Source organism: Aotus nancymaae, unplaced genomic scaffold (genome assembly GCF_030222135.1).
Source record: "Aotus nancymaae isolate 86718 unplaced genomic scaffold, 86718_ANA_hifiasm-v0.15.2.pri h1tg000041l, whole genome shotgun sequence".
NCBI classification, from domain to species: Eukaryota; Metazoa; Chordata; class Mammalia; order Primates; family Aotidae; genus Aotus; species Aotus nancymaae.
The window spans coordinates 25,042,908-25,065,180 of record NW_026988455.1 but is presented as its reverse complement, the minus strand read 5'-3'; the positions used below and the strand labels follow the sequence as shown (position 1 = coordinate 25,065,180).

General features: G+C 40.0%; 1 pseudogene; it reads right to left on the bottom strand.

Annotated features, from left to right (window-relative positions):
- Positions 1-12,012: 12,012 nt before the first annotated feature.
- Positions 12,013-12,195, bottom strand: LOC110568495 (small ribosomal subunit protein eS28-like; annotated as a pseudogene).
- Positions 12,196-22,273: the final 10,078 nt, after the last annotated feature.

Genomic DNA, 22,273 nt, shown 5'->3' with positions numbered 1-22,273 from the left:
GGCTGTTGTGTTTTCCTGTAATGATTTGTTGTTGTTTGTCAAGGAAGGATAAGTTCATGAATTTTCATTTGTAGGAACTGTAAGAAAACCAACAGCTGATAATAGTAAAAGGTGGTGGTTAGAAGGTGATTTCTGAATCTTGTAAATACATGGTTTTAGGAGTGGACTCAGATAACCAAGCATTTAAAATACTATTAATGAAATACAGGAAATGAAAGCACAGCATAGATTATGCATGTAGCCAAAATGTTCAATTAAACTTCATTTTCAACATAAATGAATGAAAATGGCCTAATACTTTTTTTTTCTTGTTACTCACACAGGAGACCAGGATTACCGAGGAGGAAAGAAAGAGCCTTCCTGTGGTGCTCAACTGTGATTCCTTTTCATCATTCACCCTGGATGTTCTCTTCACTGTGGGATGAGGTAGTAGGTTGTATAGTTTTAGGGTCACACCCACCACTGGGAGATAACTATACAATCTACTGTCTTTCCTAACGTGATAGAAAAGTCTGCATCCAGGTGGTCTCATAGAAAGTCAGTTAACTAATTGTGTAATATTTAAGATTAACTTGTCTTTAAAAGATGTAGTGCAGCATTTGTTTATAGTGTGCAAGTTTATTACTTTAGAGAGGAAAGCTGTAGCAAGGACACCGGATGGGGGTGGGGATACCTTTTACTACTTGTCTTATTTTTGTGTCGGAATAAGTGTGTTTTTTTTTTTTTTTTTTAATTTTGATTGATGGTGATAATTTTATGTTGAAATTTTCTTTTGAAAGAGATTGTAGTTTCCATTCCAGAAGAAAAGATTGCTCTATCAGAGTGAGGTAGTAGATTGTATAGTTGTGGGGTAGTGATTTTACCCTGTTCAGGAGATAACTATACAATCTATTGCCTTCCCTGAGGAGTAGACTTACTGCATTATTTTGTTTTTATTAAGATGATGTTAAAACTCAGAAGAGTTAATTTTGACATTTTGTATATCAGTTAATTTTCTCTGTTCAAGTATAGTACAGTTAACACAGAGATTAACATTAAAAATTTTCACATATGGTATATTTCAGAAATTTGAAGTTAAGCAAAAATCTCAATGAGTAGAGTAAGTAGCCTTCAGGAAATCTTAGTAGAAGACCAGGCCCTTTTGGAATTGTGAATAGTTTTATTGCCTTACATCCTGGTACACATGTCCAAGGTGAGGTCCTGGGTGGTAAAGGTAAATACAGATTGGAAGGGCACTGTGTGAGCCAAAACGGAGTCAAATTAATCATTATTCATTTCCAGTTTGGGTTTTGGCTGGTCTTGGAGAAAGTTGTAAGCACTGTTTGATTGTTATGTTGATTTAGACAAACTTTACTCACTAACTTGGAAAAGGAGATATGGGCTCTGGGTTCTGCCTTTTGCTCACTGGTAAGTTGGTAAGATCTCAGTTTTGCCCTCAAACCCTGAAGTGTAGTCCCTCATTTACACAGTGGGATCACTTGAAAATGTCAGATGGGGAAATCTGTAGGCTGTTGCTTTAAGAAAATAGAAAAAAAAAAATACTGGAAAAGGTTTCTTGAAGTTTAACACCCATGGAGGCCCATGTTTTACCTTTCTTCCTGTAGGCAAACCATATGCTAACATGGGCCTTGTGATTAACAAGCAAGGCTAAAAGCTCTTTAAGTCCTTGCTGATTAAACTATTTTGTGTTGGAAGAAGAGTTGGAAAAGAGGTAGTGTGGAGGTGAGGGAGAGGTTACTTCCCTCTCCAATCATTTCCAAAAAATGGAATTTTAAGGAGAAATGTCCATTTATCCTTAATATCTAAGATAATTGCTGTGCAGTGCCATTGGTACTTTTCATGAGAGTAGAAACATCAAACTCTTCCTTGGATGGGCCCAACCCGGGTGACTTACTCTTGACCAAATTTATGCTTTTGGTTTTACCCACTGTGGACAGCTGCATAGGTAATCAGTCTTTGTTCTAAACTGCACATAAAAACAGGGGAAAATGACATTCGTTGCCTTTTGATGTGCCAAAGAAAAGTGGGAATGTTCTAAGAATTCTCTTTGGCTTAATCTTTTGAATTGAAAATATGTATAACTCGCTGAAAGTGTAGCAAGTACAGTCATGAAATTTGTGGTTTTCTGACACATGTTCCTCCCGCATTAACATTGCCAACTTCAATTGGAAACGTATCCTTACCTCACTAATAATTAAGGCCTGGAGAAAAATTAATTTATATATTTTATTAATTACGTAAGGACATTCTTATTGGCCAAGCAGAGTAAGTGAATTGAAATAAAACTTTTAAAATGTCTTTATGGAGAGTGTGACTGTCTGTAAAAGCTTGTTTTTAATGATGACAAAATTCATGGTCAGAATTTGCTTCTGTTTAATTCAGGGGTCAAAAAGTGAAATACCTTCAGAAGTCTAGGAGGGGCTAGCTGTAACTGGGAAATATAGTAAATTAATTTGCTCTGGTTAATAGGTGGCAAACAGGGTTTGTATACAGTGTCACCTACTTTTCCAGTTACCAAAAGAGATGAGATTTTATGAAACTTGATATTTAAACATTGGTAATTGGGCCAGGCACAGTGGCTCACACCTCTGATTCCAGCACTTTGGGAGGCCAAGACAGGCAGAGCACCTGAGGTCAGGGGTTCCAAACCAGCCTGAACAACATGGTGAAACAGTCTACTAAAAATACAAAAATTAGGCCAGGTGCAGTGGCTCAGGCCTGTAATCCCAGTACTTTGGGAGGCTGAGGCAGGAGAATTGCTTGAACCCAGGAGGCACGCAGTGAGCCGAGATTACATCGTTGCACTCCAGCTTGGGCAACAAGAGCGAAACTCCAGTAAAAATTAGCCAGGCGTGGTAGTTCATGCTTGTAATCCCAGCTACTCAGGAGGCTGAGTCAGGAGAATCACTTGAACCCAGGAGGTGAAGGTTGCAGTGAGCCAAGATCGCCTCTCTGCACTCCAGCCTGGGTGATAGAGCGAGACTCCATCTCAAAATAAAATAAAAAATAAAGGTAATTAAATGTTAAAAGTTAGCGACTCCAGTAATACATGGTAGGCTGAGTATTAGATGTAATTAAGTTACTTTCTTTTTCCTTTGTGACTTGAGGTTGGATTTTAAGCAAATATATTTGTGGCTTTTTACCAAGGTCATATGGCCAGATAACTTTTCAAAAGCATTAGTGAAAGAATTCTGATTGATTTGAATTTGAAACAAAACTCAAAGAACGTGACCTAATTTAACAGGTTAATTTGAAGCACATCTGCCAAGTAGAAGACCAGCAAGAAATAAAAATGGGTTCCTAGGAAGAGGTAGTAGGTTGCATAGTTTTAGGGCAGGGATTTTGCCCACAAGGAGCTAACTATACGACCTGCTGCCTTTCTTAGGGCCTTATTATTCAGCGGTAACCTGTTTCCTTGCTACCTTGCTTTGGTGTAAGCAGAATTCTTTCTGCAGGTTTTCTCAAATGAAAACATTGGAAGAATACCAAAGACAGCAATGTTTGCATTAGTGATTTATAAACTGCAGCATGGTGCCGACATTGATAACTGGAAGTCAGCTGATGAGAATTTGAGACTTCTGACATATACTTAGTTGCTAGTGTGTCTCCCTTTTGGGGTCACTGGAAAGTGTAGAAAGCATGGTTTTGTTTTTGCTCAGATTTCTCTTTCTGCGATACAGAGGCTGTCAGGTGTTCCTTCTCTGTGTCCTCTACATTATGTCTGAAGGAAATAATTTGACAAAACTGTTGAAATATTGCTGTTTTTCCACACTGTTTGTAAATATTTGTCTTGCCACATTTCTAGGTTTGTCTTCTGGATTTAAAATTTGGGGCAGTTGGGCTGGAATTGCATGGTGTGGGAATTGGTAATTGAGCTGCTGCTCGTTATGGTATGTAATAGTGATTTGTTTAATATGTACAAGGATTGGAAGATCAATAAAATGAAAATGATTATCTTGACAGGGTAATGGTGTTACATATTTTGTTAAAGTTATACATCTTTTCAATAAAAACATTACATCAAAACTGTGCTTTTAAAGTCATCCTTAACCTTTATCCCCATCCTTGCAGAATTAGATGCGTTTTTCATTAGTAATTATTTAAGATTTGTTAGTTCATAGTTTCATTGTTCATTAGCAGTAATTTGGTGATTGTTCGATCATTTACAGATGTATTAAAGCTAACACAAGCCATTTCCATCTCTTCCATTTTCGTAAACACTGGTGTGACTTTGTACAGACAATTAACTCTGCTCAGGATCACCCTCCTTTTTGTTGTTTTTTTTGTTTGTTTTCTTTGTTTGTTTTCGAGATGGTCTCATTCTGTCACCCATGCTGGAGTGTAGTAAAACGATCACAGTTCACCGCAGCCTTGACCTCCTGGACTCAAGCTTCCCAGTAGCTGGGACTACAGGTGCACACCACCATGCCTGGCTAATTTTATTTTTGTAGGGACGGTTTCACCATGTTGCCCAGGCTGGTGGTCTGGTGATCCTCTGGCCTTGACACCTCCCAAAGTGCTGGCCAGGACAGCCTCTTTTCTTAAGTAATTGTTTGAGTCTGCTTAGGCAGACACTACCTTGGGTTTTTTCGTTTGTTTGTTTTTGAGAGAGTTTTGCTCTTGTCCAGTCTGGAGTGCAACAATGCAACCTTGGCTTACTGCAACGTCTGCCTCAGCCTCCTGAGCAGCTGGGATTACAGCCATGTATATGCTACTGTGCCTGGCCAACACTACCTCGTAAATCATCTCATTTTGTGAGTCTAGTTTGAGCATTTATCATTCTAGGAATGAGTGGAATTTGTGCATTAGCATCCCAAGGTAGTCTTACTCTTTTTTCCAACTATTTTGAACAGTTACTTATTCATTCATTCATACCAAGACAGTCTCACTCTGTTGCCCAGGCTGGAGAGCAGTGGTATGATCTTGGCTCACTGCAACCTCCACCTGCTGGGTGGAGTAGGTAGGATTATAGGCATGCACCAGCACGCCGGCTGGAGTGCAAAGGCGTGATCTTAGCTCACTGCAACCTCTGCCTCCTGGGTTCAAGTGATTCTCCTGCCTCAGCCTCCCAAGTAGCTGGGATTACAGGTGCCCGCCAGTATGCCCAGCTAATTTTTTGTATTTTGAGTAGAGACAGGGTTTCACCATGTTGGCCAGGCTGGTCTCGAACTCCTGACCTCAGGTGATCTGCCTGCCTTGGCCTCCCAAAGTGCTGGGATTACAGGCATGAGCCACTGCACCCAGCCAGAAGGGACATTTTTATGGTTAAATTCGTTTAAAGAGTTTTCTCAAGAAACACTTTACGCTTTATATGTAATCCCTTGGAACTATCGCAGACTGCTTTAGACCAAGGAAGCCTGGAAAGTGTGGTTCTGGCAGGCTGATTGCCAGAATGAATAGAATTAGGGTTCCACTAGGAAGGAAGCAGGGGAGAAAGGAAATAACAGATAATTGTCTCTGCAGTAATCGACATTAGAGAAAAAAAGCTTGGCAAAAGACTCAAGCTCTGTTCCACTCCTGCCATTAAACAACAGGTGGCCTCAGGCAGAACTGACCGTGGGCTTGAGAAATTCTCATTGGGAGTCTGATAAGGCTCAGCCAGAGCTGTATGGGAGTTTTCAGTTTCAAGCAGAGGAGCAGAGAAAGCTGGTTAGGTGAGGGAGGCTTCCCACTTTACTTGAACCCTACAATGACTTAAATCACCGGGTCTAGTATAGAACTGGAACAGTAAAGCATTTTTTAAAGTAAACTTTAATTTCTAGAGCAGTTTTAGGTTTCAGCAAAATTGAGCAGAAAGCATAGAGTTCACATATACTTCCCTGTTCTATGCACACACTGCCGCCTTCACTATTGAAGTCCTGACCACTGGTACATTTTCATAAAGCAGTTTTTCCATTTTCTTTGAAGTTGCTTCATCATGAGAATTAGGCTAAAAGTCTTAGTTTACTGCCTCCTGGAAGGAAGGACAAGTAACTCAGCAATGACCAAGCAATATATTCTTAGCTTTGAGGCCAAAATTGGCTGAAAATGACAGAAGCAGGTACTTCAGAGAAAATGATTTTTATAAGGAGCAGTGGTAGGGAGAGGGTTTCTTTCTTTCCCCCACCCCTCCCCCTCTCCACTGAGTCTCACTTTGTCACCCAGACTGGAGTGCAGTGGCATGGTCATGGCTCACTGCTGCTTTGACCTCTCCAACTCAAGTAATTCTCTCACCTCAGCTTCCCACATAGCTTGGACTTCAGGTGCATACTGCCATATCTGGCTACTTTTCTGTTTTAGAGACAGCGTCTTGCTATGTTGCCCAGACTGGTCTTGAACTACTAGATTCAAGCAGTCCTCCCACCTTGGGCTCCCATAGTGCTGGGATTACTGGTGTGAGCCATTGTACCCACCCCGCATCATGCTTCAGTTTGAATGTGGTTGTGATGATCAGAGCTACTGCAGCCATCTTGTGACCATGAAGGGTAGGTAGGTCGATAATACCAACCTAGAGCTCTGACATCATTGAACTGTTGGCCATTGCCAGCATCTGCTCTCCACTTAGTATTAAGTGAGAAAAATGAACTACCTTATAGTGAATGGGTGCTGTGAAACTTGCAGATGAAAGCTCCCCTCATAGGATCCCACATAGGGAAGTCCAGGGAAAACCCCTAAGTAATAGAAGAGCAAAGGTGCTAAGCCATCAGCTAGGAAGAAGCCTTGTGGCTTAGATAAGGGTGGTAGACAATGGATCTCTGACGTCTGTAGCAGAACCCTGAACATGAGAATGAACGTGAAGTGGTGAGAGGCTGATGGCAAGATGACATTTCTGAAACCGGGATCTTAGAGGTGGTAGACAGCAAGGACCAAGCTCAGACCGTATGGACCAGACACCCCTCCTTAGTGCTGACATGAGTTAAGCTGTTTGGAAATTTAGATCCTCTTGAATTTGATACACTAGCTCTCCTAAAACTTCTTTAAGTCAATACAGTCTCTTAAATGGATGAAAATTTCATTGTTCTTCGATTTGTAGACATAAGGTCTCAAGATATTCAGCAACAAAAATTTTTGTTACATTTTTGCTCTCGAATGGCAACTGCAAACTTTGAACCCAACTGTGCAGTTACCCTAATGCAGAACTTAATGTTTCTAGAGTTTTGATGATTCACAATAAAATATAGCTTATCTTACTTAGGTAACATAGCCTAAGTTTCTTAAACCCCAAATCTCATTTTAGATACGTAAGTGTATTGTCCAGAGTGTTGAATATGAGCACATCTCACGATTGCTCTCAAATGCAAGTGTGTGTGTGCGCGTGCCTGCGCGCGCATGTGTGCAGTCCTTGCTTTGCCTAGTACCTTGTTATCAGAAAGTCATGCCCATAAGAACCATGTTCTTGCTTTGCCTTGGCTGGTAGAGAACTGTGCAAAGCAAGAACAAGGCTCCAGTATGAACAAGTTTGCATTAACATGGTATCATGCAATGTAAAAACTTCCTGTATATACTGTATGTACTCTGCTTCTTAAAATATGCCCAGCATCCTTCTATGTCTTTGTCTTGCTTCTCATTCGTTTTGGGCATGTTAGTCATAGGTCCTCAGGGGAAGCTGCTCTAAACTTTCAAGTTGTATCATCCAGCCCATTGGCAGCTACTTAGCCAAATACTATGCCCTGAAATGTGGTGTTATAACTGGGTCTGAAAGAAGAGGAGTAACCCAGTAGAGGGTCACTGACCGAAATGAGAAAGAAGGTGGTTGAGAAAGTCTGAAAAGATGCACAGGGTTTATTTCAGGTCTGATACATTTGTCTAATATCTCCCGAGATTGCAAATAAGGTCCCTAAGTAGTCTTACGGTTATTTTAATATCTTGGGCACTTCAGTATAGGGGAAAGAAGGGCTGAGTATGGTGAATGGCAAAGCAGAAGATGCCTGAATAGTTAGGAAAAAGAATCCTATGACTGGAAAACTGCATTAAAAAAAATAATATCAGGTTGATACATCCTTTTGTGATTGAGGGAAATGATGACTTAATCCCTAAAAGAATCATGCAACATGTAGACCTTTGAATATGGCTTTTTTCATTTAGCATGTTTTTAAGATTCATTCTTGGTGTGATATATAGGTTTTTGTTTTTGTTTTTGTTTTATTTTGAGATAGGTTCTCACTTTTTCCCAGGCTAGAGTGCAGTAGTATGATCTTGGCTCACTGCAGACTCAGCCTCCTGAGCTCAATTGTTTCTTTATATTGTTGAGTAGCATTTTCTTGTATAGATATCAAATTTTCTTTATCTTTTTTTGGTTTTGTTTTGTTTTGTTTTTCAAGATGAAGTCTTGCTCTGTTGCCCAGGCTGGAGTGCAGTGGTGTGATCTGGGCTCACTGCAATCTCTGGCTCCCAGGCTCAAGTCATTTTCCTGCCTTAGCCTCCCAAATAGTTGGGATTACAGGCGCCCACCATCTTGCCCAGCTATTTTTGTGTTTTTAGTAGAAATGAGGTTTCAACATGTTGGTCAGGCTGGGCTCGAACTCCTGACCTCAGGTGATCCACCCGCCTCGGCCTCCCAAAGTGCTGGGATTACAGGCGTGAGCCACTGCACCTGGTCTTGTTTAACCTCTCACCAGTTGGTGGGATTTTTTTTTTTTTTCCTAGCTTTGGTTCTTATGATTAATGCTGCTACACAGTGTTCATGTCTACAGTTCCTTTTATGTACATCTGTGTTCAATTATCTAGGAGAAATACCTAGGAGTAGAATTGCTGAGTTGTATGGTAAATTTATTTAACCTTTTAGGAAACAGACTGTCAAACTATTCAATATTTCAGCACCATTTTTTGAGAAGACTGTCTTTTTTTTAGTTTAATTGACCTGGCACCTTAATTGAACATTAATTTACTGTATATAGGAGGTCTTATTGATTGACCTGTGTTCTGTTTCATTAATCTATATATCTATCTTTATGCTAGTACCACACTGTTTTGATTACTGTGGCTTTATAAAGTTTTGAAATTTAGTATAAGTCCTCCAGCATTGTTCTTTTTCAAAATTGTTTTTACTGCTCTGGGTTATATGCATTTCTATGTAAATTGTACAATCAGCTTGTAAATTTCTTGAAACTCTGGGATTTTGGTGGGGATAGCAAATTGATAACAATGCTGAGTTTTCCTATCCATGAACCTGGAATGATCTCTCCATTTCTTTAGATCTGTATTTTGTTTGAGCAGTGTTTTGGAGTTTTCAGTGTATAAGCCTTACACTTCTTATTAAATTTATTCTTGTTGTATTCTTTTTTCATTTCTATTTTTCTTTTCTTTTTTTTCTTTTTTCTTTTTTTTTTTTTTTTGAGACAGGATCTTGTTCTTTTGCCCAGGCTGGAGTACAGTAGCTGTTCACAGGTGTGATCATAGTTTACTACAACCTTGACTCCTGTGTTCAGGTGATCCTCCTGCCCATCCTCCCACATGGCAGGGACTACAATTGTGTGCCACTGTGTGCAGCTGTCTATTGTTTTTGATAATATTGTGAACATACTGTTTTTCTAATTTGATACTCAGATTGTTCATTGCTAAATACAGTTGACATTCATATATTGATTTTGTGGTCTTGTAGCTTTTTTGAACTCATTTATTAGTTCCGGTAGTATATTGGAGGATTCCTTAGGGTTTACTGCATTTTGGATCATGTCATCTGTGAATAAAGACAGTTGTATTATTTCTTACCTATCTGGGTGCCTGTAATTTCTCTTCCTTTTCCTTCTTAAAAAATTGCCTTACTTCATTAATTAGAACCTTCATTGCATTATTGAATAGAAGTGGTAAGAACAGGTATCTTAGTTTGTTTTATGCTGCTATAATAAAATACCACAGACTGGCTAATTTATAAAGGACAGACATTTATTTCTGGTAATATTGAAGCCTGGGAAGTCCAAGATCAAAGCATGGGCATCATGTGTGGGCCTTCCTGCTGCATCCTCACATAGTGGAAGGTAGAAGGACAAGAGAGAGGAAATCCACTCCCATAAACTCTTTTTATAGGGTCATTAATTCATTAATGATGGCAGAGCCCTTATGACCTAAACACCTACTCTAGAGTTTCTATTTGAATTTCTTTTTATATTTTCTATGTATCGATATTCTCTATTTGTTTATATATTATATTCTTGGTTCACTCTAGTTCTTTGTTCTTGGTTTCCTTCAGTTCTTTGAGCATATTTAGGACAGGTGATTTAAAGCCTTTTGTATTAAGTCTGGGCTTCCTCAGGGATGGTTCCTGTTAATTTCTTTACTCCTGTTTGGCTACCCATACTTCCCTCTTTCTTTGTATGCCATACAATTTTTTTATTAAAAATGGCATATTTGGGCTGGGGATGGTGGCTCACACCTGTAATCCCAGCACGTTGGGAGGCCAAGGCAGGCAGATCACTTGAGGTCAGGAGTTTGAGACCAGTCAAGCCAACATGGTGAAACCCCACCTCTACTAAAAATACAAAAATTAGCCACGTATTGTGGGATGTGCCTGTAATCTCAGCTATATGGGAGGCTGAGGCAGGAGAATTGCTTAAACCCAGGGGTGGAGGTTGCAGTGAGCCAAGATCACACCACTGCACTCCAGCCTAGGTGACATTGTGTGACTCTGTCTCAAAATAAAATAAAGGGGGATATTTGGAATATTATAATTTGTATAACCCAAATTATATTTTCAAATACTATATTCCTTGTCATGTGTGGTCACTGAAGTGTCTTCTGGTATTTTAGCATTCAGTTATTTCACAGAGATGTGCCTAAATGGCTGGGACCAAAAATGAAACCAAAAAACTCTCCTAGTCTGCAGATTGGATCTGAGCTGAAGGATTCCTTCAATGCTTAGCCAGGCCATCTATGACTCTGCCTTAGTCTTTACCTCCTACTTGCACAGAGTTCAAAAATCAGCCAAAGGTGCAAGCCTAGGGTTTTCTCATGTCTTTATGAGCATGTTTCCAGCCTTGTGCGTGCACATTGCATTCTGGGTTCTCCGATATATGCAGTAGCCCTTCAAAACCCTTATTTCCCAAGAAATGTCTGCCTCAACTTTCTTCTTTCCAGATGTTTGATTCTGTATGCCACCCACCAGCTCCTGCCCTATGCACTATACCTTGATCCAGACAACTGTGTGTAGTATATATCTTTGAATGCTTTTGACAGGTGTTACCTGGAAAACCACTCTAGCCTGAAGGGCTTGGGGAAAAAAAAAAAAAGCTTATCCTATGCACCAGTCCCTCAGGGAATTGTCAAGTCCAAACTCAGAACCATAATTTTTGGGAAACATGGTTATTGGCACCAGAAAGCTAAACTAGGAATGCGGGTCCCTGTTCCCATTGCTATTGATGAGGGGGGAAATGAAATTGGTAAGAAAGGAAGCAAAAAAAAAAAAATCTTTTTTTGTTAAGCATTTCCCTGGTTGCTGCCAGTTTTGTATTAGAATTCAGAGTTTGAAAAAAGTTGATTCTGTCAGATTTTGCCAGCTTAATGGTTGCTTCGCTGGAAGGACTGGACTGATTATTAGAACTCCCTACTCCATCATTTATGTGGCATCACCTAACTGCTTTTGCTTGCCTTAGAACTTCCAGTACAGAGATGAAAAAGAATGGTGAGAGAAGACATTCTTTCCTTGTTCTTGGTCTCACATGGAAGACATTGAGTCTTTCACTGTTAAGTATGATGTTAGCTGTAGCTATTTTTATTTTTATTTTTTAACTTTATTATTATTAGTAGTAGTAGTAGTAGAGATGGAGTTTCACCATCTTGGCCAGGCTGGTCTTGAACTCCTGACCTTGTGATCCACCTGCCTTAGGCTTCCAAAGTGCTGGGGTTACAGATGTGAGCCATAAGCTATTTTTTTTTTTAACTTGGAACACAAATGCTTTATTTAAAGGTCTATCTCAATTTACTTGTGGTGGCACAAAATAAAGGAGCAGATCATGACACACCATTTCCATCTCAAGTGGTCGAAGCCAACATCCAAGACTCAGTGAGCGGCCAAGCTCAGAGCAACCTCCAGACCTCTCACTCAGATTCCAGTAGGGTGAGCACGTCACCCTCTTACCCTTTTACATTGCGGATGATGGAGCAGCTCATGTCGTCCATAAATTCCACGTGTACCTGTGTGCACTGTCCCTGAGAGCCGGTCCTGCTCAGGACCTTGGTGACCCTCGCCAGCTTGATAGGCTGCACACAGCTGGTATCCATGATGGCGGCTTGGTGGCAGTCTGGTGGAGAGGAAGCTGTAGCTATTTTTAAGAAAATCTTTATTAGGTTTAGGAAATTTCCCACTATTGCTGGTTTTATGAGAGTTCTTATGAATAGTATGAATTTTGTCAAATGATTTTCTGTATTTATTAATATGGTCATGATCATGTGGATTTTTAAAAAATGTTTTGAAATTTCTGTTCTTTTTTGTTTTTGTCTTTTTGTTTTTTTATGTTATTCCAATTTTTAAAATTTCAATAGATTTGGGGATACAAGTAGTTTTTGGTTACATGGATGAATTGTATAGTGGTGAAGTCTATTTTAGTGCACTTGTCACTTCAGTAGTGTATGTTGTACCCAATATGTAGATTGTTATTTCTCACCCTCCACTCCTCTCCTGCTTCTAATTTTCCATAGTCCATTATATCACTCTGTATGCCTCTATGTACCCACTTATACTATTATATGTTGTCACTTACAAGCTTATGTTTGTTTGTTTTTCTGCTGATTTGATTGAATTCTTTGTAGATTCTGGATAATATGCCATTGTCGGATGTAGAGTTTACAAATATTTTCTCCTATTCCCTGGGTTGTCTGTTTATTCTGATGATTATTTCTTTTGCTGCATGGAAGTGTTTTAGCTTAATTAGGTCCCATTTATTTATTTTTGTTTTGTTGCATTTGCTTTGGGCATCTTAGCCATGAATTACTTGCCTAGGCCAATGTCCAGAAGAGTTTTTCCTAGGTTATCTTCTAGAATTTTTATGGTTTTGGGTCTTAGATTTAAGTCTTTAATCCATCTTGAGTTGATTTTTGTGTAAGGTGAGAAATGGGGATCCAGTTTCGTTCTTCTACATGTGACTAGCCAGTTTTCCCAGCACCATTTATTAAATAGGATGTTCATTTGCCAGTTTTTATTTTTGTATGTTTTGTCAAGGATCAGTTGGCTATATGGATTTGGTTTTACCTATGGGCTCTCTATTTGGTTCCATTGGTCTATGTGCCTACTGTTATATCAGTACTATGCTGTTTTGGTACTGTATTAGTCTGTTCTTGCACTGATATAAAGAAATACCTGAGACTGGGTAAGTTATAAAGAAAAGAGGTTTAATTGGCTTATGGTTCTACAGGCTGTACAGGAAGCAGAGTGGTTTCTACTTCTGGGGAGGCCTCGGGAAACTTAAAATCATGGTGAAAGGCAAAGGGGAAGTAGGAACATCTTATGTGGCCAGAGAAGGAGTGAGAGAGAGAGAGGTGGGAGGTGCTACACACTTTTTTTTTTTTTTTGAGATGGAGTTTTGCTCTTTTGGCCAAGGCTGGAGTGCAATCGCATGATCTCGACTGACTGCAACCTCTGCCTCCTGGGTTCAAGCAATTCTCCTGCCTCAGCCTCCTGAGTAGCTGGGATTACAGGCACCCGCCACCATGCCTGGCTAAATTTTTTGTGTCTTCAGTAGAGACAGGGTTTCACCATGTCGGCCAGGCTGGTCTCAAACTCCTGACCTCAGGTGATCCACCTGCCTCGGTCTCCCAAACAGCTGGGATTGCAGACATGGGCTACCGTGCCCGGCTGGCACTACACACTTTTAAAACAACCAATCTTGTGATATCTTACTCACTGTCATGAGAACAGTACCAAGGGGATGATGCTACCATTCATAGGGACTCCACCCCATGATCTAGTTACTTCCCACTAGGCCCCACTTCCAACACTGGGGATTACAATTTGACATGAGATTTGGTGGGAACACAGACCCAAACCATATCAGTAACTATAGGCTTGTAGTATAATTTGAAGTCTGGTAATCTGATGCCTCCAGATTTGTTCTTTTTCTTACTATTGCTTTGGTTATTCAGGCTCTTTTTTTGGTTCCAAATGAATTACAGGATTGTTTTCTTTAATTCTGTGAAAAATAAGGTTTGCATTTTGATAGGAATTGCATTGAATCTGTAGTATGGGCAGTATGGTCATTTTCACAATATTGATTCTTCCAATCCATGAGCATGGGATGTGTTTCCATTTGTTTGTGTCATCCGTGATTTCTTTCCGCAGAGTTTTGTAGTTCTTCTTGTATAGCTCTTTTACCTCTTTGGTTAGTTAAGTATATTCCTAGGTTGGTTTTTTGTTTATTTGTTTGTTTTGTAGCTATTGTAAAAGGGATTGAACTCTTAATTGTATTCTCAGCTTGGTCGTTGTTGATGTGTAGCAGTGCTACTGATTTGTGTGCATTGATTTTGTAATCTGAGACTTGACTGATTTTTTCTTTTTTTTTTTGAGATGGGGTCTTGCTCTGTTGCTGGAGTTCAGTGGCGCAATCTCGGCTGACTGCAACCTTTGCCTCCCGGGTTCAAACGATCCTCCTGTCTCAACCTCCCAAGCAACTGGGATTACAGGTGCCCACCACCATGCCCAGCTGATTTTTATATTTTTAGTAGAGATGGGGTTTCACCATGATGGTCAGGCTGGTCTCGAACTCTTAACCTTAGGTGATCCACCCACCTTGGCCTTCCAAACTGCTGGGATTACAGGCATGAGACACCATGCCCAGCCAATTGAATTCATTTATCAAATCCAGGAGTCTTTTTGAGGAGTGTTTAGGGTTTTCTAGGTATACAATATCATCTGCAAACAGCTGTAGTTTGACTTTCTCTTTTCCAATTTCGATGCCCTTTATTTCCTTCTCTTGCCTGATTGCTCTGGCTAGGACTTGCAGTACTATGTTGAATAGAACTAGTGAAATGGGCATTCTTGTCCTGTTCCAGTTCTCAGGGGGAATGCTTTCACCTTTTCCCCATTCAGTATGATGTTAGCTGTGGGTTTTTCATATATGGCTTTTGTTATTTTTAGCTAAGTCCCTTCTATGCCTAGTTTGTTGAGTGTTTTTTATCATAAAGAGATGCTGAATTTTATTGAATGCTTTTTCTGCAACTATTGAAATGATCATATCGTTTTTGTTTTTAATTCTGTTTATGTGATGTATCACATTTGTTGATGTGTGTATGTTAAACCATCCCTGCATTCCTGGGATGAAATCCACTTGATCATGGTGTATTATATTTTTGATATGCTGTTGGATTTTGTAAGCTAGTATTTTGTTGATGATTTTTGCCTCTGTGTTTATTACAAATATTGGTCTGTAATTTTCTTTTTTTGTGTGTCCTTTCTTAGTTTTGCTATCAGGGTTATACTGGTTTCATAAAATGAGTTAGAGAGGATTCCCTCTTTCTCAGTCATTTGGAATAGTTTCAGTAGGATTGGCACCAGTTCTTTGAATGCCTGATAGAATTCATCCATGAATCTATCTGGCTCTGGGCTTTTTTTGTTGGCAATCTTTTTTGAAATTACTGATTCAATCTCACTGCTTCTTCTTAGTCTGTTCAGGGTTTCTGTTTCTTCCTGATTTAATCTAGGTGGGTTGTATGTTTCCAGGAATTTATCCATTTTCTCTAGCTTTTCTGTTTATCTGCAGAGAGGTGTTCACAGTAATTTTGAATGATTTTTTTCTATTGCTATTGTGTTTATTGTAGTGTCTCCAGTTTCATTTCTAATTGAGTTTATTTGAATCTTCTTTTCTTGGTTAATCGGGCTAATGGCCTATCAATTTTGTTTATCTTTTCAAAGAACGCACTTTTTTGTTTCATTGATCTTTTGTGTTTTTTTAATTTAATTTTTATTTGGTTCTATTCAGATCTTTGTTATTTCCTTTGTTTTGCCAGATTTGGGTTTAGCTTGTTATTGTTTCTCTAGTTCCTTGAGGTATGATGTTGTCAATTTGTGATCTTTCAGACTGTTTGATGTAGGCATTTAGTGCTACAAACTTTCCCTTAGCACTGCTTTGGTCCTATGCTGGAGGTAATGATGACTTATGTCACTATTATCCTTCATTTCAAGGTATTTTTAAATTTTCATTATTTTTTTCTTTGTTGAGACAGAATCTTGTTCTGTTGCCCAGGCTGGAATGCAGTGGCACAATCTTGGTTCACTGCAACCTCTGCCTTCCAGGTTCAAGCGATTCACCTGCCTTTGCCTCCTGAGTAGCTGGAACTACAGCCATGTGCCACAATGCCTGGCTAATTTTTGTATTTTTAGTACAGATGGGGTTTTGCCATGTTGGCCAGGCTGGTCTCAAACTCCTGATCTCAGGTGATCTGCCTGCCTTGGCCTCCCAAAGTAGTGGGATTACAGGCATGAGCCACTACACCCAGCCTAAAATTTCCATCTTGATTTCATTGTTAACCCCAAAATCATTCAGGAGCAGATTGTTTAATTTCTATATATGTGTATAGTTTTAAGGGTTCCTTTTGTAGTTTATTCTAGTTTTATTCCACTGTGGTCTTAGAAGATACTTGATATGATTTTGATATTTGGAAATTTATTGAGACTTGTTTTGTAGTCTCTCATATGGTCTATCTTGGAGAATGTTTCATGTGCTGAAGAGAAGAATATGTATTGTGTAGTTCTTGGGCAGAATGTTCTGTAAGTATATGTTAGGTCCATTTCTTCTAGAGTGTAGTTTAAGTCCATTGTTTCTTTTTTTTTTTCCTTTCCTTTCCTTTCCTCTTTCCTCTTCCTTCCTCACTCTTATCACCTAGGCTGGCTTTATCACAGTGGCGTGATCTTGGCTGACTGCAACCTCCACCTCCCAGGTTCAAGTGATTCTCTTGCCTCAGCCTTTCAAGTAGCTGGGACTGCAGGTGTGCACCACCACACCCAGCTAATTTTTATATTTTAAGTAGAGACAGGGTTTCACCATGTTGGTCAGGCTGGTCTTGAACTCCTGACCTTGTGATCCAGCTGCCTCAGCCTCCCAAAGTGCTGGGATTACAGGCATGAGCCACTGCACCTGGCTAAGTCCATTGTCTCTTTGTTGACTTTCTGTCTTGATCTGACTAGTGCTGTCAGTGGAGTGGTTGAAGTCCCCCACTAATCTTGTGTTGCTATTTTATTTCTTAGTTTTAGTAGTAAATGTTTTATGAATCTGGGAGTTCCAGTGTTAGGTACATGTAAATTTAGGATTGTAAAATCTTCTTGTTGAGTTGATCTTTTTATTATATATAAGAATCTTCTTTGTCTTTTTTAAATTTTTAAATTTTTTTAGTTTTGTTGCTTTAAACTCTGTCTCATCTGATATAAGAATAGCCACTACTGGCTGAGTGTAGTGGCTCACGCCTGTAATCCCAGCACTTTGGGAGGCCAAGGTGGGCAGATCACCTGAGGTCAGGAGTTCCAGACCAGCCTGGCCAAATGGTGAAACCCTGTCTCTAATAAAAATACAAAATTAGCCCAGTATCGTGGCACATGCCTATAATCCCAATACTTGGGAGGCTAATGCAGGATAATCACTTGAACCCAGGAGGTGGAAGTTGCAGTGACCTGAGATCGCACCATTGCACTCCAACCTGGGCAACAAGAGCGAAACTCTGGTTCAAAAATACAAAACACAAAAACAGAATAGCTATTGCTGCTCACTTTTGGTTTCTATTTGCATGGAATATCTTTTTCTACCCCTTTATCTTGAGTTTATATGAATCCTTACATGTTAGGTGAGTCTCTTGAAGACTGCAAATATTTGGTTTGTGATTTTTTTAAAATCCATTCTGTCAATCTGTATCTTTTAAGTCAAGCATTTAGGCCATTTACATTCAATGTTAATACTGAGTTGTGAGGTACTCTTCAAGTCATCATGTTAATTGTTATCTAGATACTTGTTTTCGTCATTTTGTTGTTGTTTTATGAGCCCTGTGTGTTTTATGCTTTCAAGAGGTTCTCTTCTGGTACATATCAATATTCTGTTTCAGGATTTAGAACTCCTTTTAGCATTTCTTGTAGGGCTGATCAGCAGTCTGAAAATGACTTTATTCATTTATGAAATTCAGTTTTGCTGGATACAAAATTCTTAGTTGACAGTTACTGTTTAAGGAGGCTAAAGGTAGTACCCCAATCCCTTCTGGATTCTAAAGTTTCCAGTGAGAAGCCTGCAGTTAGTCTGATAGGTTTTCCTTTATAGGTCACCTAGCGCATTTGTCTCACTGCTCTCAGAATTCTTTCTGTCATGTTGACTTTAGATAGCCTGATGATTATATATATGCCTTGGTGAAGTCCTTTTTGTGATGACTCTCCCAGGAAGTTTTTGAGCTTCTTTTATTTGGATATCTAAATCTCTAGCAAGGCCAGAGATGTTTTCTTCAATTACTCCTTCAAATAAATTTTCCAAATTGTTTGCTGTCTTCTCGCTCAGGAACATCAATTATTCTTAGGTTTGGCCATTTTAGATGATCCCATATTTCTTGGAGACTTTATTCATTTCTTTTGACTTTTTTTTATTTTTGTCTGATTATTAATTTTAAAACTATGTCTTTGAGCTTGGAAACTATTTCTTCTGCTCATTCTAATCTATTGTTAAAACTTTCCCATGAGGAGGCTGAGGCAGGAGAATTGCCTGAACCCGGGAGGCGGAGGTTGCGGTGAGCCGAGATCGCGCCATTGCACTCCAGCCTGGGTAACAAGAGCGAAACTCCGTCTCAAAAAAAAAAAAAAAAAAAAAAAAAAAAAAAACTTTCCCATGTATATTGTTGTTCCGTAAATGTGTCTTTCATTCCCAGAAGTTCTGTTGAACTTTTCTTTAAAATACCTATTTCTTTAGAGTATTTTTCATTCATATCCCAAAGTTTTAAAAAATTTCTTTATATTGGCTTTCACCTTTGTCTGATATCTTCTTGAGTAGCTTAATAATCTTTTAAATTCTTTGTCTGGCATTTCAGAGATTTCATCTTGGTTTGGATCCATGGCTTGGAGAGCTAGTGTGATCTTTTGGGGGTATAATAGAATCCTATTTTCTCATATTACCAGGGTTATTTTTGTTTTTCTTTTGTCGTTTGGGTAGACTATTTCTTCTAATTATCCTTGAATTTATTTTTTATTTGAATTTTTTTAAGTTCTCTTTTCCCCTTAAAGATGTGACTTTATTGTAGCCTATTTTGATTCTTGGTGCTTTCAGAGGTGAAGACTCTGTTATTAGTTCCTTGGTTATAGAGAGTCTTTGTATGATGGCTTTTTCAGATAGTGGTTGTAGTAGCATTGTGCTCACTGTCTCCAGTGGGGTTGAAATTACAAAGCCCTCTTGAAGCTTACCTTGTTTCCCTGTGGTGTGTACTTATTTGTTTATTTTCCCTGTATTTTATTTACTGGGTTGAATATTTTAGGCTTCAGACCAGTAGAAGAGGCATCACTGAGTAGAAACTGGCTGGGTTATTATAGGTAGGTAAATGCAATACCCAATGATGGGTTGAAGTACCAATCTTGACATAGGTGGAGCTCTCAGTGAAACACACTAAGGTCTTATTAGGGGGTAGGTTTGGAACCACCTCAACTCCCCTGCAAGGCCAGCAGGGAAGCAGTCCACCTCCCAGACACACTCCTGACCCAGCATTCCAGCTATTCAGATCAGACAGGCACCTCTTTTTGTCTGCAGGAATGTTGTTTCAAGTAGAGAGGAATTGTGAGTCTACCTCTCATCCAAGTCTGAACATAGAAGGTGCTCTCTACTCTGGGGATGCACTTACCCTGAAGTGTTCCAGCAAGGCTGTCTATGGTGTGCCCACACCATGCTCCCACTGGAAAAGCCCCAGTTGTTTCTGCAGTGGTGGACAAGGGGAAAAAGATTCAGATTTTTCCTGCTGAGCTCAGTATTGTAAATGTGCCTCTGCTGAAAGAAACCTTCCACCAGCAGAAAGATCTAGGACTCAAGGCCTGCATATAGATTTTTTTGTTCCATGAGTTGTTCCCTTGATGTGGTGCTCTCCCATTTTCCCTAGGAAGTTTTCCCCTAGGAGTAGGATTTCCTGAGAAAGAGACTACTGTTAATGCTGCTGCTTCTCTGTGTCTAGCCACCCAGTGGAGCTGCCACACTCCAGGCTGGTGCTGGGGAATGTCTGGAAGAGATCCAGTGATATGACCTGTCCTTAATCCTCCCAGCAGCAAGTACCAATACCCCTTCTGATGTGGGTCACAGGGGAGTGATGTAAACTCCGTGAGATTCCTTGGTTGTAAATAGCCTTAATATGTTAGCTTTCTCAAATGCTGCTTGTAGTAGCAATTAACCTGTCAGGTGGACGGACTTGGGACCTGCTTGGTGCAGGCAATGGTGATAGCTCAGGTTATGCACAAGTTTTCTCTTTCCTGGGCACAGTGTTATTCTACCCAAAGATGCTATTATGTATCAGTTGGCCTCCAGTCAGGAGGTGGCACTTGCAAAAGAGCACCAGCTGCAGTAGAAGTGGTGGGATTGACTCCTTTGCTTTATGTTAGTTGCCTTATGTTACCCCAGAGACATACTCTGGATTCTCAGGCAATGGGTGAAGCCTTAGGGCTCCCAAAAGTTGCTGTCAGAGTAAACTACCAGGGTTGGTGGAGGGGCAAAGCCAGGTTGGGGCTGGATCAGGCAGATCCACGCTTTGGCTCACCATGTGCAGGGCAAGCAGAGGCCCTTGTGGGATTTGGGGGACATTTCTCTGGCCATTGGGGTAATGTTTCGAGAACATAGCTGCTTCTGCCACACAAAAGAGTTCACAAGCCTCACCCAGCTCTCATGCATTTGGCAAGGCAGGTCTCTCACTTTCAGTGTTTGCCAGCAGCAGTTAGCTAAATTCCAGGCCATATAAGCTCAGAACACAAAACTGCCCTAGGCCATAAGCCTTCCCTGTGGAGACAGGAACCAGTTTTCAGGCCATGCCCCCTCTTCATCTACCGGCAAAGCAAGAGTGCCCAGTTCCTGTGCCTGTGGCTGCAGCACACTTCTTACCCACTGGTTCTGGTCAAGGGCGTTCATCTCCACTCAAGATTATATGAATTTCAGTTGGGAGCTTCTTTTAACCTGTAACCACTGCCTGAGATAGTTAGCCAACTTCTGTGAGACCCTCTGTGACATAGAATCAGGAATGGCTTCCCTTGGTCTGTGCTGGAGACTAGGAATGCATGCAGGGCTCTTCTTGCTTCTGCTTCTACTTTTATATTCCCCCACTACTCCCTATATTAGTTCCAGTGCTGGGTAGGGTTAAGGCCTTTCTCTATGGGCTGGATTGCCAGGTTACCTGGTGGGGATGTATATCCTGGAGGCAGTCTCTCCCTCATCACACTCTGGGGACTTAGAGTTTTTCACCTGGCTCACAGGGTGTGTAGGCTGCAGCCTGCTGCTTCTTTCAAAGGGTCTATGGTTTCTGTTTTTTTGTTCAGTTCCTATGCTGCTTCTTAGAAAAAAGTTCACAGTATAAATTTCTACTCACTATTTTGTCTTTCCAAGTGGGAGAGTCATGCTGATATTGTCTCCAGTCCACTGTCTTGGGAAGAAAAACAAATGTGATTTTTCTTAGTTAGCCTATCCACATGGTAGATTAGACTGATTGATTTTCAAATATTGAAATAGCCATGTATGCCTGTAATAAACCTTCATTGTATTCATGTATTACTTTATTTAAATGTGATCTCTTTTCTTTAAAATATATTTAACATAGTTTTTAAAAGTCTTTGCTAAATCTATTGTTTGGGATTATTCAAAGATGAGTTCTGTTGACTTGTTTCCTAAGTATAAAACACTGCTGGCCAGGCGTGGTGGTCACGCCTGTAATCCCAGCACTTTGAGAGCCCGAGGTGGGCGGATCACGAGGTCAAGAGATTGAGACCATCCTGGCCAACATGGTGAAACCCCGTCTCCACTAAAAATACAAAAATTGGCATGGTGGAGCATGCCTGTAGTCCCAGCTTCTTGGTAGGCTGAGGTAGGAGAATCGCTTGAACCCAGGAGGCAGAGGTTGCAGTAAGCCAAGATCACGCCACTGCAAAAAAAAAAAAAAAACCAAAAAAAAACAGTATTTCTTTACATGTCTTTTTTGTTGCTAAAAGTTGGCATTTTACACATTATGTTATAGGAACTCTAGATTGTGATGTGCCCTACAGGAGGTTATTGCTGTTTGTTTGTATAATACACTTGTCTGGACTAATTCTGTGGAATTTGTCTCTGTTGCAAATCTAATGTCTTGCACTCACATTTTTTAAAGAGACAGGCTTTCTAGAATTACTCTT